This window comes from Halichoeres trimaculatus, unplaced genomic scaffold (genome assembly GCF_033239565.1).
Source record: "Halichoeres trimaculatus isolate MK-OKI-2021-1 unplaced genomic scaffold, fHalTri1.1 fHalTri1_scaffold_22, whole genome shotgun sequence".
Classification (NCBI taxonomy): Eukaryota; Metazoa; Chordata; class Actinopteri; order Labriformes; family Labridae; genus Halichoeres; species Halichoeres trimaculatus.
Window position 1 is genome coordinate 17,303,197 of NW_027437200.1, and position 13,910 is coordinate 17,317,106.

At 39.6% G+C, this 13,910-nt stretch overlaps 1 protein-coding gene across 1 annotated transcript in view; it reads left to right on the plus strand.

Annotated features, from left to right (window-relative positions):
* Positions 1–13,910, plus strand: part of LOC141784174 (insulin receptor substrate 1-B) — a 67,621-nt gene that overhangs the window by 20,795 nt on the left and 32,916 nt on the right. The gene's annotated exons all lie outside the window — the stretch shown is intronic.

A 13,910-nucleotide genomic window follows, 5' to 3' on the forward strand; every position in this document is an offset into this window, starting at 1 on the left:
TGATACTCAGTGGCATTTAGGTACTTTACTTCCGAACACCCTTCGTTTGCTAGGTAGGTACTTTGTGGATGTGTGCCAAGCAGCCTGAGGCCTTCCCCAAAACTCTTGACAAACATTTTAGAAGTTATGTTGAGTATGAAGACTGCCTTCAATCTGTCTTTGGAAACCAACAGTTGACACCACAGGGACTATGTCCATGTTTATACAGCCTGAGAACACCAGCAGATTTTTTTGGGGCCATCCCTGTTTGGTGTTTGACTGGTGCAGTCTCTGGTACAACATGGGCACTGTTTTTTTTGGAGTGCTTTGGGATCTGTCATTTTACTTTGATGGGAAAGTAAACTAGCTACAGCATAGCCTCCTGTCTGGTCTTTGCTCATAAAGAAACTTCTATCTACACCAGATTAGAACAAAGACACCAGTCTGAACAGGAAGTACATGTATATTGACTACTATGACTATCCGTAAATGCATTTCCTTGTCTAGGGATTGGTGTTCTTCCAGAGTCATACCGACTTTTCACCTGATGTAATTATGTAGGTAGCCCAAGGCCAGACAACCTATTGGAACATCAATGAATATAGATATTCTACAAATCACTATTGAACCTCTCTCCGCTGCTTCAATATTGTTTCAGTTACACCAACTCCTCAGCTCAGGTTTTTTTGTCCCGTTTTTTTTTGTTTGAGTTCAGATTCAGGAGATGTTTGTTTTGTTTTCTGTTTAGGAGAGCTGTCACACACTTATCACTGCAGCGCTTCTCCATCATAGAAAACTACTCAGACGTACCACAGAAGCACCCTGCCCCTGGTTCAATGGATTTGAACTCTGACCCTTTTTTTCCAACAGCGTGTCAGTTCTCAGATCCTCACATGTGACTTGAGTAGTGGGAATGAGCATGTCAGATTTGATGTTATTTTTCAAGACTCCAGGCCAACTTCAACTTTAGAACAATCTAGCTAAGATTTGTATTAAGCTTTGTGGGTATATAGCTCTAGATTTATAAATGCATCTTATTGTTTTTTATCAACTAATGAAGCAGTCAGCATATGTAAGATCCATATAAGAGGCAAAGAAAATTCTTCAAATTAAATGACACTAATTAGGTCATGGTTGTACAGCTGTGTGTCATCTGCATTGCTATGAAAGTTGATGGCATGTATCTTGATATTTCCAAGAGGCAGAATTTCAGGTTAAAATTTTAGGGGACCTAGAATTGAACCCTGAGGGACACCGCAATTTACTTTCTAACATTTTCATGAGCATTCACTCAAACTAACATACAACTCTCTGTTAGTTAGCTTGGGTTCAAAACGTTAAAGGCTATTATCGCTTAGCTGTGATTGTATATTAGACGTAGACACTGAAAACTACAGTTGTGCTGTCGCTGCAGTGCTGTCAAACCTTTTTTGTTACAAAGGGAGGTCACCAAGGCTAGATGATGAATCTTCTTTGTGTTTACATTTTTCCTACTGTGAGGGGCAATTTTCTAGCTGTGGGGGACCACCACAGCTAAACAATGCCTCAACTAGGTCACCATGAGACGTTTCCTCATAGAAAGAAAAAAAAACACTCGCTTTGAGCCACCGTCTGCACTAAATTGGCCTGTTAAGAATCAGACGCCTGCAGTTTGAGCAGATAAAGCAGGGTTTAAATGGAGATGTGGATTTATATGCATCAGTAAAACGCCTGGTAGTCTTAGTTAAGCTTCCACAGTGGGGCTCTTGTGATAAATGTGTCCTGCCAGGGCTTGTTGTTTATGCAGCCTGGGTAGCCTCTGCGTGATTTGTACCCCAGGTTGTGTTGGACTTAAACCTCAGAGGGGGGTTTGTGGTAAACATTTCATAGCTTTGCTCCTCGGTAATGAAAAATGTAAGGCATTAGGAAGAAATCATCGCAGGATCTTGCGGTGAGTGAAGCACAGCGAGGCTCAACAGTTGGTTTTCATAGACGCCACAGTGGAAATAAAGCATCAGCCGACTTCCATACTCTGCCGTGTTGGTTTTATTGGGATGTGGAAGCCCAGAAGTTGGTGGAAAAAGGCGGCGTTGTTGGGTGTATCTTATGTATAAATCTTGCAACAGTGGGAGCATATGGGCTCTGGGCTGTGGAGTATGTCAGCGGGGCAGCGTGGGGGAGAATGTTACACATTGGCTGTGAATGTTGAGATGGGGCCAGTGTTTCACTCACACAGCTCTCAAATGCCTCTGTACAGTGTTCCCCCTCCTTTCATCCGACCTCCCCCTCTTTCCTCCTCCAATAAATGATCCTTTTGTTCCCGTGTTTTTGCCGCGGTGGGCAGACGGGCCTCTGCAGGGCCGAGTCCCAAGACTGGTGGACTCATGTGAACGGGCCGTCCTCTCACTCTGTAATTCCTCGCATTTCTACTTTACATTTCCTCCTCTTCTTGTCTCTTGTTTTTACTATTTTTTTCTGTTTTTTTCTTCTTTTTAAATACTCATCCTCACACTTTTTCCAATCTCCTCAACCTTTGTCCTCACCCGACATCTAGGCCAGAGGATGTTTCGAATTCCTCCCCTCCTTTCTGCTCACATACTGCTCAACATTTTTTCACCAAAACCTCTCTTGTCTTCACGCCCTTTCGTACTCCTCCCTTTTCTCACTCTGTTTCATCCTTTAAACGCTCGCAGAGATGCTTAAAAATAGATTCAAGCGCAGCGCGGAGAAAAAAACAAAAACAGAGATGCTTCATGACTGATTTGCCCTCACTTTGAACAGTCTGGCGCTGATGAATGATTGTGTCTGCGTGGATGCTGTTTGCTTTTTTAAAGAGCCCTGATCTGCCGTAATTAAAGGGAGGTTTTTCTGCTAGCATGTGCTAACATGCAGAAAAAAAAACAGAGTGTCTCTGGTGTGTGCTTTCCTCGCAGGGAGCCAAAGGCTAAATGTGAACATCAGTAGTGGGACATGTGCCAAAAACAATCCAGTTTGACACTGCTTATGTAATATGTAACATGCAAAAATAGCCGCTCTTAATTAAGATAATAAGGGAGTGTATGGTGAGTGGGTTCACTTCAGATAACATCTTTGAGAAATAAATTGAAATAATCTGACACATTTTCATCCAGTGGTAACTCAGGCTGTGTGTGTTTATATATATTCAGATCTGAGTCTCTTTGTTGATGTATTTCCTCGTTACGAAAGACACTAACAGTGTGTTGTGTCATGACTTTCAGCTCCACAGGTTATGAATCAAAAAAAGGAATTTCCAGGAAAAAAAAACTTCAATTAGATTACTCCTCCCACACTTCCAGGAAAACCATGTGAAAGAATTTTATTATCTGCACTTCCAGCCGGTCGCTTTGCTTTATTTCTTTACCATCTGGAGGAGGAGGAGGAGGTGTATGCCAGGCTGAAAATAACCTGTAACTCTTTAAACCAGCGTCACAGCCGTGCTGCTTCAAGGAGGAAGTTTTTAATAGGGGAATCCGTGCATACCCATATTTACCCTGGATACACATGAAAACCTGATTCATATGAACCGCAAAACTGGATCCTTAGAAAGGAAATGACCGTCATGAGGAGGAGAGAAGAGTCCTGATTCCAATCTCAACTGTCAGATCAGTTTGTATTGTACTATATGAGATTCTGCTGTTGGTTTGTCGAGCTGTAAATGAACTAAGCACCACTTGTAGATAACACCCCTATGGACTGAAGTCCTCTTACACAATATCTTTTTCTCTTCTTTACTGATTTTGTATGCTCTTCGTTTCCTGTAGCTTATCTAACGTCAGTCATTTGATCGCTCATGTGACTCTGCTCAGGCATTTTTGAGATGACGCAGCATAATGTCACTTAAATCTGATTCAGAGCAGGTTCACTTAAGACATCACTACCTTTGTGAATTTCTAACACTGGAGCCCTGCAGGGAGCGAGCTGCGTTATCTCTTATTGATGAAATCCTTCTGTGTGCTGGAGCAGTCAGGAGTTTCCGGAAGAATCTGTCAGTTTTGTTTTTTATATTTGTAGTCATTTAAGGATGAATTAAGAAGATCAATGGATTTCCTTAAGGAAAATCAAGTGACTTAAAGCTGAAAGAAATGAGTCAAACAAATACTGAAAATTTAATTTATTCTAGTAGAGAAACAACCAAACTCTTTGGAACAAGAGGTAGAGTATTTATTAAGCAGTAGATTATTAAATAAAAAATTTAAAACAGAAGCTGAAAAAAACATAAATAAGTTAATAAACAGATAAATAATTATAGAAAAATTAAAAGATAAATAGATAAAAAAATGATTAAAAAAAAGAAAAAAAGATGTATAAGTAAATAAACAGAAAGATACATAAATAAATAAATAATACAAAATCAGATAAATTAACAAACAAATCAAGAAGATGAGCCAATAAATAATTAAGAACAAAGCTAAAAAGAAAACATAAATAAGTTAATAAATAGATTATAAAGCTTATATTAAATTAAAAGATAGATGGATTAAAAAAATTGAAAAAGAAAGTCAAAAAAAGATGTATAAGTAAATAAACAGAAAGACAAATAAATAAATAAAAAAACAAAATCAGATGAATTAAACAGATAAATTAGTAAAAAGATATATAAATGAAAAAGTAAGTAAATTGTAGATGAAAAAAATATTTTTGTAATAAAAATCTAAAGAAAAACCATAAATATGCTGATAAATAGATAATAAAGTATATATAAATTAAAAGATAAATAGATTCAAAATAATTAAAAACAAAGTTAAGATGTATAAGAAAATAAAAAAAATAAAAAACAAAATCAGATAAATTAACAAATAGATAAATTAGTAAACAGATGAAAACAAATATTTTCGTAAATAGAATAAATGTTAATCCTCAAGTCAACAAGAAAGTTAATTAAAACTTAAATGGGTAATAAATCAATAACATTTTAAAGAGTTCAAAAATGACTCATTAAATAAGAAAATAAGGAAAAAAATATGTTTTTAGATAAATTAATTAAAGTAGGAGAAATAAGTTTACAGATATACATATATCAATTTGGGCCGATACTGTTTTTTTATTTTTCATTTTTTATAACTGACACCATATATGTTCAACGTTCCGATCTTATATTATTGAAAATCATTGAACAATACCTGTGAAACAATAATAACTTTATGTTTTAGCTTTAATAACCAATAAAGTGTCCTGAGTTTTAGGTCTCAGAGCAAAAAGCAACAATGGCTGGCTGTCAGACCTTCCTGAAGGTTTATAAGATCAGTTTCATATGTAAGGATGGGCCGCTCACGGATCACCCAAAAATAAGGAAATTGGCACTGATTGATTGGTGCATGTCTAATATATATTAATACAGTAATAAGTAAGTATAAAGACTGGAGTTCATCTGGATGCTGTGTGGAGGTAAACTGGGAACAGTTGTTGTTTCTTTTGGCCCAGTTGGCAGCTGTTCGGTGTTTTCCAAAGCTGCTCTAAGTCTGGGGTTAAGTGTGCCAGGAAGAGGTAAATATACTTAAAGAAAGTCAGTCAGTGGAACGGCCTGGACGCCGGGCACAGCCAAGTCCTGAAGTGAACAAATCCTGTCTGCTCTGGATGTTACTGCTGACCTGTTACAGACTCTAATCGGCAGACGTCGGCTTTAAGAAGAGGCAGTTTGACTGGTCATAGTTTGATGCAGGTATTTCAGAAAAGTCTGAACAGGCACGTTTGCTCATGAGGCTGATTGATGAATAAAACAAACAGCGTCTGCAGACACTGCAGGCAGTTTGGTCCAGGTTGTTGTGAGATAACAGCTTATCCCTTTATCAAACAATCATTACTCCACACTGACTGTTTTACACTGCAACAAACAAACACACACCCATTCCTCTACACAGAACACACACGTTTCTCATGTGTGTGTAATCAGGGCATCTCTGGTTTGGACTAACAGCAGTCGGAGCGTTACGTAAAACAAACCACGTGGACGGGACATGACCCCCAATGAGGGTGAGGCTCAGGGCACTCTGAGCGTGTGTGTGTGTGTGTTTTATCTGCTGTGCGCTTTTAACCTGGTTTGTGCCGTCAGCTCCGGTCTGTCTTTGCTGAATTAGCCTCTCAGCACAGTAACACACAGATCCAGTTGTGTGTGTGTGAGAGAGAGGATGAATGCAGAGAGGTACACATGAACAAACAAAAACAAGGCTGAAGAATTTAGATTTTTTTTTTTTTTCTGTGGAGTTAAGATAACCAGAAATCTTTGATTTCCTTTGATAGATCGTTTATTAATTCCCTGAATCTGATCCATTCAGGCTCAAGGAAGACAGATCTATTAACTCATTAGCCTCCCCGACTCGCCTCTGTTCTCCTGTTGTGTAATCCAACCATGTGGGTTTGAAAAACAGGACGAGGTGGGAGGTGTACCCCTGCTTTTTAGGATTACATAATCCACATTAAGCTGAAAATAAGCTCAAACTTCTCCACTTTGCAACTTTCCTTCATTAGCGTAATTACTGCGTTACACAACCAATCAGCCCTCACGGGAAGATCCCTTCAAATAAGCCTCTCATCTCTGTGTTTATCTATGATTTTTCCCCACATTTGGATTGTTTGGGTTTTTTGCAGCATGAGAAAAAGTAGGGAGTAAGACGTCACACTTTCTGAGGATCTTTGGAGTCAAAGTTGTCGAATTCTCTGAAGTTAATCCTGGGTGATTTGTTTTGAGGGAGTCGTTAAAACTCTTCTTGTTTTCTTCCCCTTGAAGGCTGCAAAAGTGCCCTCCCATTTCTCAAAGCCCCATGAGGTCATCCGTGTGCGTCGCCTCATCGTCTCATTACAAGCTGTGCACAATTAGGTTAAACGGAAGGCTGGAGGAGTAATCCGAGTTGAATACTTACACACATGTACACACACGGCTTTGTGACGGGTGAACAGGCCGCTACACACACTGGCTGCTCACTCTGCAGAAATCAGTGTTACGCTGCACACAATAAGTGGAGCACAGAGGGACGGACGGAGCCGCTCTTCTCTGCGTTAGTGAACTCTGCTCCTCTGCTATCAGCTGAGCGTTCTCCCTCTGAACTTGTAAGAGATCATAAAAAGTCAGCACATCTGGCACCGTCATGGACGCACACCAGAGAGTTTTGTGTGTAGAAAAATGTTGTGCATATTACAGCTACAAACAAGAGCGACACCTGGAAAACAGGTGCTGATTTTACAGGTCAGCATGTAGCAGTATTTATAGATCAGGCTACTGGCAGACTCTTGTACTGAATCTGTCAGTTTTTTGCATCCCCGCCTTGAAATTATTGCTTGATGTGTGCAAAAAAACAAAATTTTAGATAGATTTTCATCTTTGAAGGGCATATTGCAGGTTAAATTTTTTGTAAATCAACACTTCTGATAATGGCAGTAGAGTAAGTCATTCACTGATTTTATATGTTATTCAACAAAAAAGGCATACATTTAGAGGAAGTAGTGGCTATTTTCGGTGTAGCTGTTGAAAACACACTTTTTTCAACATCACGTCATTTGATATAACAAAAGGGAATCACATTACCTCACTCCCCTTTGAGCCAATGTGAATAACAGGTTGTCATGGTTCTTGTTGAGAATCGAAAAGAAATGTTTCAATCCATCGATATCGTTAGCCTTTGTGCTTAACGATTCCCTTATCAATTCTTAATGTTGTGCCAGAGCTGCCGGGCCTTGCGTCGACTACTGCTGCAGCTATCTTAGCTTAGCAGTTAGATAACATTTCCCAAGAAAACTCTGATTCAGGATTTTCAGCTTGAAGTTTTACTGAAGAAGTGACTTCATTACTACATTACTCTCTCTCAAGAAATTCATACTCAGTACATTTGAAATGGTATAAATCACCTTATTTACCAAAATAACAAAATAGCACAAGCTTGATGCTAACGTATATGGGAAATTGCATTCATGTGCTAGCAGTTAGCATACATCAGTATAACTTCAGCTTCAGAATAGAATTTCAACTTTCATCACAGAAACATATCACATCAACTCTTTTTAAAAAAAAAAATGAGAATTTCAAATGTCAAAAACAAACAGGCTAATGAAAGGCTCATGGCTGACTTCATAACTACGGAAAGGTTCCAAACAACTTAAACGATTGATATGACCACTTTGAGACACTAGATGGCCTACTGGAATTATTAATATATTACAACATTGTGTGCAATTTTTACCCATTTCTGTATAATTATGCCCAGAAATATCCAGACTCAAGGACTAATTACCAATTATTCACTTACAGTATAAACTCAATTAAATGTTGTTGACACAGAAAACCTGTAAAGCTACTTTTTGTACCAAGAAAATTCACAACAGGAATTGATAAGGAAATCGATAAAGAATCAGATCGATAAGCAGAATTAAAAACGGCACCGGTATTGACAAAATCTTATCAATTCCCATCCCTTGTTTGGATGGATGGTTGCAGAAATATTAGCTCAACAGGACATCAAGTCTACTTTTTCGGACTCGGTGAGTTAGCTTTCGTACTCAGGTTTGTTTGTGTTTGTGCAGCTGACAAGACGGGACTTATTTCTGCATTGGCCACAAAAATCGCAGTTGTCCGTGGTGCCCATTTCACGACAGGAAGATAGATATGATGAGGTCTATTTTATAAAGTCTATGGATGGAGTTCATGATGGGATACCGGAGCCAGGTGAGACCGACACGGCTTCTGTCCCGTCAGACAACTCCAGCTCCACCGGGAGCAGCAGCAGCTCCTGTTTATAATCAGCTCTTACAAAAACGACTCATTTTTTAAGTCAGTGAATCTGATTTCAAACTTTAAATGCGCTGATGTGACACAGAATTAAGCTACATACACTAGCTAACAGCGCTCACTCACCGGGACACCTGCTCCGTTCTCCTCTGGTTCTCCTCACACCTCAACTCCTCTGCTCTCCTACGACCTTTATTCCTCCTAATCCTGCCCTGTTCCCGGTCTCCATCTTTCCTAACAGGCTCATTAATATAAACCCTGTTTATTATTATTTGTTTATTAATGTTAAAGTTATTTTCCTGTCAATTTCTTAACAGTTTTTTTTAACCTGCAGTATAGCCCTTTAAAGTCTGCAGGTTGGTTTTACTCCCCTTGTGTAAACAACTTAAAACAGCGCGGCATGAAGAATGAAGAGCGCGATCAGCTGCATCAGTGTGGACATGTTAGTTCAGCTGTCAGTGAAACGATGGATCCAGATCAAGGAAGTCCTGGATTGAGATCTGAATCAGCAAGTTCGAAAGCTTCCCAGACCGTAAAACAGCGTGTAGTTTATCATTTAATGAGACAGGATTTGACATCTTGTTAAATCTAATCCTTTGTTCCAACAATCATCATCATCAGGCTCCGAGCAGACAGTCACACACCTGGAATGTTGATCGCTGCGAGAGTCGAGCCAGGTTTTTTTTTTTTTTTTTTATCCTCCAGCGCTGAAGGGAGTGAGTTCATGTGTGAAAGTCAATAAATCAATCAGACTCTGTTCTTAAAGCTCATTTCCAAGAGAGGATGAGCCAAAGGAAGAGTTTTATAAGCAGCTGACACATTTAAAGATGAGGAGTTTATGTGTGATCCTGAAATAGTCCCACTTTTATAAATTTGCCTCTTCATAATCGATTTACAGCACGACAAAGAGAGATCTGTGTTTCTCTCTGCTGAAAATTATTTCTTGGATTATTTTTGCACAGACGGTGTCAGCGCAGAAGAAGCAGATTGAAGGGACCTCAGCGTAAACGTCGTGTTTGTCAGTCATCGACATCGTGAAACGTTTGGTCGTAAGGAGAGTCCCTCGCCTCTAATCCTTAGGCCAACAAAAAATAAATCAAATTACGCTTTTCATTGGTCTGGGTTAATGGTGTTATTTAATTTGGAAGGTGATGTTAGGACGTCTGTGCCTCTGTGTGTGTGTGTGTGTGTGTGTGTGTGTGTGTGTGTGTGTTGCCTGAGGTCGACTCTGTCACAGACTAATCTACTGAATACAGTGAGAGCAGAGGAGAGGAAATGGGAGGATTTAGCTCACAATGAATAGAGGCTAAATCAGTGTGTGTGTGTGTGTGTGTGTGTGTGTGTGTGTGTGTGTGTGTGTGTCTCTAAGCACTTGTTGAACCTTCATGAATCATCATCCTCACTCATTATTGAATCACAACGCTCATAATGAAGTCTTTTTATAACCGTCTCTTTTGTCTTCTGAATGGATTTTTTTACTGCTCTGTGGATTAAGTGTGTGTGTGTGTGTGTGTGTGTGTGTGTGTGTGTGTGTGTGTGTGTGTGCAATATTTACAATCTCTCCTCCATATTTACCTTCACACTGTTAATATTTGCCTGGTTTCTACAGTCATCAAAGGCCTTTTCATGCAGCGCTTGTTGACGCTTAAATATTGGAGCTGGACACGCCGGCGAGCGCAGAGAAAAGACGAAGACGTGTTACGAAGGTGAAAAAAGAAAAAGAAGAAGAAGAGTGGATAAAGGACAGGAAGGAGGAGCTGGGAGAAGTACAGGAAAGTTTCAGGGCTCGGAAAAAGACGAGTAATGACTGAGAGAAAGAGAGGGAAGGTGTGTTTCCCAGGGGTGAAACGCAAAAGTATTGATGCATTTCGGCCTCACTTTTAGACGAAAAACAGTATTTTTAGCCAACCTAAAACCAAAGACTGTAAAAAAAAAAAAAAAAAAAAAAAAGGACGTCATCTTGCTCGGCTTGAAGTGAGGTCTCCACAAAAACTGCTCCCCCTGGTGGCTGGCTGCAGTATAGGTCAAAAAATCCATCTAACCAGTCATTCCAGATGGGCTGTGGTCAAACTTTTCGTGGAAATGTTTCTCACGTCCGATTGTTGTGGTGATTTGACTGTCTTGTATTCAAGTCCTCTTTTTTTCTAAAAAGTTTTGTTTTCATTAGTTATAAGAGGTTAAAAACAAGGTTTTACGTCACGTTTAAGGATGATTGACAGCTGCTGTTCTTGTATTTTTTTCGGGGATTGTAAAATATGTCGGGAGGTAGAGTCAAGAAGTGATTACTCTCTTGAAAGAAAATAAAAAAATATTATTTTTGTCACTCGGCTCCACTCAGATTCTCCCAGAATCCCTCGCAGTCTCTGCTGCGCAGACTCTGGCTCTGGCACCCTTAGGGGAACTTTTCCTCAAAGACGCCAACGGAGGCTGACATTCCTGCCTTGCGTCAACAAGCAAAAGTGAAATATTTCAGTGTCATACGACAAACATGAAAGGCTAGTTTCTGTCTTTGCTCTTGTTACAAAGAACTAACCACTGCTTTCAAAGGGTTTACACCAGGGATGCACAGAAGTGAAAATTTCTAGTAGTGCTGTTATGGCTAATAACCGATATTTACCAGTATCAATTTTGGTACAAAACAAAACAAAAAAATCTGAGATGATGTGTCCAGGTAGTTCAGAGAGAAGGAGTGGTGGGATCGTGAGAAAAGACGACCATGGAGAGGATTAAAGGATGGAGCGCCCTAGATGATTTTTTGGATCAAAAACAGGAAGAGAAACATTAGAGACAAGAGTCCACTCTTCTTAGGTAGTTTTGGTGTTTACATAGTCATAGAAAACAGTTTTATTTGGAAAGATCGTTCAAGATGCTCTGAGAATGGCCAGCAGCCATTGAGTAAACATCGGCCCACTTCTACACAAATCGGCCAATACTGATATTGACATCAATATATCGTGCATCCCTAGTTTGGACCAATCAGAATCAAGTATTTGATAAATGTGAGTTTTGAGAGTCAAATGAAATCGACAGCAAAGAGACGTAGATGTCAGATTAGCCTGAAGAGCCACTGGACCCCAAACGTTGCTGATTGGACGTTCCACTTTCCTACCTGGAAGGGCAGGGAGCTCCCAGAAGAAAGTCAAATAAAACTCATCGTATTCAGGAATGTTTTTTGAGAGAGAGTGAACAAAAAATTTAATTGCAAAGAATACAAATAATTTCAAAAGTGGGATTCTGAGAAAGCTGTAGCATTTGGATAGCAGGACAGTGTTTTGGGCTCTTCATTATGAGTCTGGGCTGGGATGGTGACGGCCAAGATCCTTAATTGTAATAATTTAAAGTTATGAGATTTGAATAACTTAACAACTTACTGAAGCAGGGCTGAAATAATGCACTCTTTTCTTCATTACACACAGCTGTAGTAGTGTTTGAAAGTTATAAATAACACAACGGTGTTTCAGTACCTCTGAGAAAACCACTCACACAAAAATTCACAGCCCATTTTGAGGAGACGTTTGATGAATAAAGTCTCAGAAAAGTGTTCATGTGTTAGTTTTCATTGTGACATACACTGCTGAGGACACACACACACACACACACTGGTGTCGCCCTGCTTTGGTGTGATCTTGCTGATTGCAGCAGGGAGTTGATGTGTGTGAATGTGTGATGTCGATGACATTTTTCTGGAGGTCAGGGCCGGAGCAGCCGACCTGAGTGTCTTCATTCTTCAGCTCATCACATGAAGCCTGAGGAGGGACAGATTAGCTGATAGCACATGGTGTGTGTGTGTGTGTGTGTGTGTGTGTGTGTGTGTGTTTGTTTTTGATTCCAGTAGTTCTACGAAGCCATAAGGATCAGATGTTGTTTGCAGCTCTTAATGTGACAGCTCGTCATGTGTAAACACACGTGTGTGTTCACATGATCTATTGATCTGTGTTCAAAGTCAAAACCAGCTCTAGATGCTTCTTTTTTGTCACATTATATAAAATATAAACCTAAAAATAGTGTATCATTTAAGTGCTACGGTAATTGGCAATATGTAAGAAATAAGGACACTGTAACTGTTTGTCACGTTTCGCCTCCTACTGTTTCTTTTTTTCTGTGTGCGTCTGATCTTTAGACAACAGGACGTGAAAACACAAAAATTACACAACTTTGAAATTTGTCTCCTGTTCTCCCAACAGAGTATTTGGTTTTGACTTGTTAGCAAAACTACGATAGCACAAAACATCAGCAACAGCAACCAGCCACACATTACAATGAGTGTAAGAAATATTTGTAAATTGGAAATGAAACAACTAAAAGTAACAGGGAAAAGGAGGTTATATACGTATAAGAAGCACAGAAGCACAGTGTTTAGTGCTGCCGCCTCACAGTAAGAACGTCACCAATTAGCATCCCTGTTTGGGGTAAGTTTGCCTTTCTGTACGGTGGCTGATAGGTGTCAGCTGATTTGCAAAAGCAACAACAGAAGAGGAAAGTTATCCTAATAGACACAGAAAAGTTGTGAAAGTAAGTTAAGGATTGTTTTCTTTTTAACTTCAGCTAAAATAAATATAGCTCTAATGCTAACTTAAATAAAGAAATACAACTACTGTGAAGGATATCACAAGCTGACACCCCTATGAAGGACAATTGTCCTCTTAACTCCCGTTGTGTTCTCGCCATAGACTGTATAAAACATGGACGTGGTCTCTGTGACATCACCCGTCTGTTCCTCAAACCGTGAAATGAGGCCAATCCGCGGAAGCAGCCACATTTGCTATGAGTTTCCTTTCGAATAGCTACAGGGGGTACGTCAGTCACATGACCTGAGTTGTGCCTCTGATTGGACAATGAAGCGATCCAAATAACTTCTAAACCGCCGAGTCAGAAATAAATTCACTCATGGTGAAATCAGCGTTTAAGACCAAAGATGTTATTTGAACCAGACTGTAAATATGCTTTTAAATGGCACAAAAGTCAATTTTTATGTCTAGATGTGTGCGTGACTTCTGGTTTTTCTGCAGCCAGCCTCAAGTGGATTCTTGACGAACAGCACCTTTTAGCACTTCCACACTTTTGGTCTTACATTCCTGTTGTAGCTTTTGCAAATCGTCTGACACCCACCCGCCACCGTATTTCTGTGTGAGGTTTGTATGTTCTCCCCACGAATCATGGGTTCTCTCCTCAACCGGTCTGAAACATGTTCATCAGGTTAATTAGTGATTCTGAA